This window comes from Lactuca virosa, chromosome 1 (genome assembly GCF_052849685.1).
Source record: "Lactuca virosa cultivar CGN04683 chromosome 1, Lactuca_virosa_CGN04683_v6, whole genome shotgun sequence".
NCBI lineage: Eukaryota > Viridiplantae > Streptophyta > Magnoliopsida > Asterales > Asteraceae > Lactuca > Lactuca virosa.
In genome coordinates, this window is record NC_136426.1 from 110,058,614 (window position 1) to 110,064,839 (window position 6,226).

General features: G+C 38.9%; 1 non-coding gene across 1 annotated transcript; it reads left to right on the forward strand.

Annotated features, from left to right (window-relative positions):
- The first annotated feature begins 3,596 nt into the window (after positions 1 to 3,596).
- Positions 3,597 to 3,703, forward strand: LOC145151829 (small nucleolar RNA R71). The gene has a single exon (XR_013732381.1). It is a non-coding gene; the product is annotated as a small nucleolar RNA R71 (small nucleolar RNA).
- Positions 3,704 to 6,226: the final 2,523 nt, after the last annotated feature.

Below are 6,226 nucleotides of genomic sequence, written 5' to 3' on the forward strand. Positions count from 1 at the left end.
GGTATTAGTCTTCCTGGATACATTTCTGGTACACGATGCTAAACATATTGCATCCCTCAAACTAAGCGAGGTTGTGTTTTTGTCCCATGATTTCACTAGAATAAAGGGGGCCACAAATGCACTAGAACGTGTATAGGCTCAACTAAACATTTGGGTCTTCATGCAATCATCAAACATAACACTAGCATGGAATCCTAATTGTTTTTACCAAGATTTCCTAAATTAATCCTAGCAATTTTTATGCAAAAATTTCAAAAAATTTCAAAATTTAACTAAAATTTCAACTAATGTAACCAACCCTCTACCCCACACTTACTTTATGCAATGTCCCCATTGCATATCATGACAATTAAAGAACATAAAAGTAAAGAGAGAATTGGAACAAACTCCCCGGGGATAGTAGTGGCGAGGTTGATATTTCTTCTTTTGAGCTCCATCTTCAACTGACTTTAGACATGGGAACAGCTCATCCATGCCTTGGGTGTCATTCGTCTCGTGTGGTTATGCTCCAAAATATAGAGGAAAAAGGTCTTGGAAATTCTCGGAAATTGATCTTTAATAGTATAGCCAAATGCCCTTGTCAAATGTAATCCAATCACCAATTTGAAGGTAAGAGAAAGAGTAACTCGTCGAGTCCAGAGTGAACTCGCCGAGTTAAGTCGATAACAGTCGGGTTTTTCCAAATGGACTCGTCGAGTATCTGAATGGAACTCGACGAGTTTTCTTCACTGAGTGAAAAAAAATTAGCTCCTGCTTCAGGTTCGTTTTTGGGGTTTTTGGAGATTATTATAGCAATATTCCCCCTCATTTTTCTTCAGTAAAAACACATCCCTTCAGCTGTTTAATTATCGGACTCGTAATTGGACTCAATTCTCCCATTCTTCTCGTTTTAGACTCGATCCCACGTTTTATTCCTCACACTTTATTCGTTCATTCTATCCCTCACCCTATATTCTGAAAAGATCAAAAACAAATACCAAGTAATAAAAAAATAAAAATAAAAATCCTAAATTATCCCTAAATACTAAAAGTTTAGAAAGAAAAAGAAAAGCAAACTCTCGTAACGGGTTGCCTCCCGCCAAGCACTTCTTTTTTAGGAGTCTTTAGCTGGACTCCCTCCCGCTCTACGTTTCTTCGTTGCTCTTCATCGGGATGCAATGCTTGATCTTTTGTTGCTTATACTTCGTCTTGTAAGCGTATATCTTCCTTTTGTAAGCTCTTCTTAATTCTTCTTTCCTCCTCTTTTGAGCATTATCTTTAGATTCATACCTTATCCTTTTTCCACACTTCTCTTTCTTCAACCCGTTTCTTGCACCTATCTTTCGGACTTCTTCTTTATCAACCTTGATTTTTCGTTCAACTTCCACTTCATCGTCACTTGATATTAGGAATTCGTAATCACTCTCATCACCTTCCAAAGAATCCGGTGGTTCAAATGTGAACACTTCATAATTAGTCGACACTTGGGCTCGAGGTTTTGTTCTTTTAAGTGTAGGTGACTTGTTCTTCTGATTAGCAATTTGTGACTCAATGGACGAATTCGGCAAGTCATTATTATCAGCCCTTGCATTCTCCTTTTCTCCCAAACTTGCCCCCTCGTTAAGTCGAATTGCTTCATCTTTTTATATTAATGTGTCCAGGTAAGCTACTTGTGCGTTTTGGAAGTCACAATAATTTTTAACAAATTCTCCTTCTGCTATTGGACCTTCCAAAGACTCAGAAAAAATATGCAAGTCTGTGCCATAAAGAGAACTTGAAAGTGGCAGGTCAAGGTGTTCAGTAAAATTGAAATTCTCGACTGGACTCGTCGAGTCAGTCGATGCGACTCGGCGAGTCAATGCGTGTTCCACAATTTTAATTGTTTCTTCTGAATCAGCCTCCTCTAGTAACTTTTCTATCTCTTTTAAATCTTTTTCAGCATCAAAATTTCCTCCAGAAGTTAGTAGAAATTTACTTGGATCCTCTTCTTGTAAAAGTGCAAGCTCTTTCTCTAACATTTCATCATTCAAATCAATTGAGGAAACTTCTTCTTTCTTTGACTCTTCATGCTTAATGTCTTGTGTAGTCTTAAACACCACTGAATCGTTCCCCACCCTTAGTGTTAGGGTGGATTCGCATACATCGACCAATGCACAAGTGGTGTTCAAAAATGGTCTCCCCAAAATAATTGGAACTTTGGGGTCTTCTTCCATGTCAAGCACTACAAAATCCACAGGAAACACAAACTTATCTACCTTGATGAGAAGATCTTCACAAACACCTTTTGGATGAATGATTGTCTTATCGGCTAGATGGATCTTCATGTCAATAGGCTTTGGCTCCGGCAAGTTTAACTTCTTGAAGAAAGAGTATGGCATGAGATTAATGCTTGCACCCGAATCCGTCAACGCTCGAGTGGTAATTTGATTCCCAAATTGGCAAGGTAAGGTAATACTACCCTGATCGCCCTTCTTCTTTGGCAGCTCATTTAACACCAACTCAGCGACTTCTGCCATATTTTTTCTAGCGGTAAAGAGACCCTTAAGCAAGCTTACACATTTAGGCGTTTGAAGTATTGTTTCAACAAATGGAATATTGACTTGAAGGGCCTTTACATGCTCCATCAAAGCTCTGTATTCTTTAACCTTCTCATCAGGTATGGCTCGAATTGGGAATGGCAAAGGTGGCCTGTAAGGCTTTAAAGAAACAGCAGATTTGTCATCAGGCCTTGGACTCGTCGAGTCCATGAGATGGACTCGGCGAGTCGAGTCGGGTTTTGCTGAACTTGAGTATTCTGTCTTTTCTGCTTGCACCTTTGTTGAGGCCTTCTGTGCAGGGGTTAGAGGAGTGAAAATTTTCCCAGAACTAGTTGTTATTGCATTAATATGCGCCATTTTCGGATTGTTTTCGATGTTGCTTGGAAGTTCACCCGCTTGTCTTTGATTAACTTGTTGAGTCAGCTGTCCTATTTGCTTCTCGATGTTGTGAATGGATGCTTGCTGGTTCCTTAGTATAGTTCTTGTTTCTTGTATTGCAACATCGTGATCATTGTGTCTTTTCTCAGAAGCAGCTACAAATTTTGTTAGCATCTCTTCCAAGTTGGGTTTCCTGTCTTGCACTGGTTCCTCTTTTTGGTATATACCCCTTGCTTGTTGTCTAAACTTCTCCTCCTTTGCCTTCTTGTATTCATCATAGGGTAGCCATTCTTTCTTCGGTTTCCGCCAATCATAATCAAACCTATCACCGCTTGAATAGCATACTTGCGCCTTTTTGTTTCCATTCTCGTCCAAGTTGCAATCTCTCGTAAGGTGAGGTCCATTGCAATTTTCACAACCCACCCGAATAGCATGGATTGTTTGATCCATCTTTGTCATCCTCCTATCTAAACTATCTAGTTTAGCCATCATTGCCGCCATGCCATCGTTAACTGTGTTCACTACCCCCTACTTACTTCATTTCGTGGGTTGTGATATTCTCTAGAATGTTTAGAGAACTCCTCAATCAATCCCTTTATCACTGGGGGTGCCTTCTTTGTGAGGGGTCCTTGCGAGTCAAGGAGCTGTCGAGTTGTAACATTGACTCCATCATATAAGATGGAGACTTCTTGTTGGCTATTAAGGTCATGGTGTGGGCAATTCCTTAGTAGACTTTTGTACCTCTCCCACGCCTCATAAAGGGACTCTCCGGGTTGTTGTTCAAAGTTGGCTATAGCTTTCTTCAACTTGGCTATTTTAGGTGGGCAAAACTGGTCAGTGAATTCTTCTTTCATCTTGGCCCATGTAGTGATGGATCCGGGAGAGAGTGACTTGAGCCAATCTTTTGCAGCACCCTTGAATGTAACTGGAAGTATACGAAGCAGCTGGGTTTCGCGAGGCACATTTGGAACATTAAAATAATCAGCTACATCATTGACTTCATCCAAGTGTTTATAAGCATCTTCGTGGTATTTTCCGTAAACGGGTATCTCCTTGAGTTGAGCAAGGATGTGACCCTTAAGCTCAAAAGTGGCAGTCGTGGGAATTGCGGGTTGCACAAGTCCCGGGCCAGTATCATCCCGTATCCTCTTCTTCCATTCGCCCATTGGAACTTCATCAATGTTCGCCATGGTGTTGTCAAAGTTACCTTCTAGATCGCTACCTTCTTCAAATTCGCTTTCTTCTCCTTCGGACTCGTTCACGATGTCCTCCTTGATTGGGTCTTCGTTTGCCAAGGAAGAGGTGTTGGATGCTCCTGATTTGCTGCTCTTTTTCTTGCTAAAAACGAATTTGAGATTCCTCAAAGGTGAGTTCTTTGAAGAAGCGGATTCTCCAACGGTTTTTTCCTTTGTTCTTTCTTAGAGCGGACACCAGGTCTTCAAGTGGGGGAACCAAAGACGTATTGGATCCTCGGGTCATGTAACAACTGCAATTAAAGTAAGAAAAACGCGTAAAAAGAACAAAAAGAAACTAAAATAAAAACTGTGAATCAGCGATGGACTCGCCGAGTAGCGTCGATTGCACTCGGCGAGTTCAAGGCAGAAACAGAAAATAAAATCTAATTAAATTTCTAAAACCGAAAACTATGAATACTAATCCTATCAACTAAATTATCTAAAAAAATAACTTTGTGCAAGATAATTCTCACACAAAGGATCGATAAAAACTTGATGTATGTGAAACTAACTAGTTTTAATCCTACTTATAAAATCTAAATTAATCACACAAAGGCAGTGGACCTGTCTATTGGTGGTATAGTTCTAGTAAGCAGGGTATCGAACTCAGGGAACGACAATTTAAACTAATTACTAAAATTATCTAATAGCAACTAACAAATAATAAAAGAGAGGTTTTTCTCTAGTTTTACAAGACTAGAAACTTACTAACACTTAACCTAAATTACTAACTAGCAACTAAGCAAGCAAAGACCAACTAAATTCAATATCTAAAGGAACTTCTGTTCAGGTTCTACTCAATTGATCCTATGGTTGATTTTATGGTAATAGTGCAATAGATTAACTTTTTATTGGCTACCGATTCAGGTGATTAGGTTCACATTCGCTACACTAATCCTTAGAAAACAAACTAACTCAAACAGTGGCCAGTTGTCTAAATTAATTTAATTCCCTAGGTTATTTATTCGGGTTAATTAAGACTTGTTGTGGTTAACTAATTTGCCCCTTTATTTTTCCTCTTGTTGATGGTCATCACACAAGCTCACACGTAAATTTACCTATTTTCTTATTAATTCTAGTTTCACATTCGCTAATCCTAGTCATATAATAAAGTGTTCACATAAATTATACGAGGTAAACAATTAAGAGATGTTCATGCAACTTAATTATCTTCCTATTAACAGAAAAATAGTTTTCATTCACACATAAGGTTCTTTAACAAGCTTAAATTAACAAAATCACCAATATAAAACTAATCCTACCATAAATCAAACCATAGTATCAATATTGTCTCCCCAAACAGAAGCAACAAAGGTTTTAGCTCATGATTAAGGTAAAAACGAACTCAAACACAGATGCTAAAAGCTTAAACATAATTAAAACTAAAGATCTAAGTAAAGAGTTATGATTTGTGCCTTAATTCTCCTTTGAAATTGGATCTAGGGTTGGATCTTCACTCTCCAGGTCTCCTCTGGCTCTTAATCGCAGCTTCTCTCCCCAAGGGTTCTCTCTAAAAAACGTGAATCGATCTGAGGGTCTCTTTTTATAGATTCGACCCGACTCGTCGAGTCCAAGACTGACTCGTCGAGTCCATCATTAAATTCCCGTGTACGGCAAGTCAAGGACTTCTTCTGCTTCGCGAAACTTCGTGGCCACTCGTCGAGTCGGTGACCAACTCGCCGAGTCCCTTGTGGTTTTTTTTGTGTTTTCTTGTTTTGTTCATTCCACAGCTTCCTGATAGTTGCTCTTGCTTCCTTTTGCTTCCGAGTACTTCTTTTGGACTGAAAATACAATTCAAAGATAATTAAGTACCTTTTTGTCCATAATATGCAAATATTTAGCTAATAAATAATAAAAATCTATATTAAATATAAAGCTGAATATGCACATATCACGTCTCCGTAAAAATAAACATCCCATCAGTTGTGTGACGGTTTCCATTTTACACGTACCGTGAGTGGTTACTTTAGTCGTTGCAGGTAAACTTAATCCAAAATTGGCAACACATTAAATGCGACCCGTTTCCAAATCCGGGTTTCATCATTACTTTTCTAACTCGACCCATTCTTTCATGAACCTATAAATGACCCCAAAAAC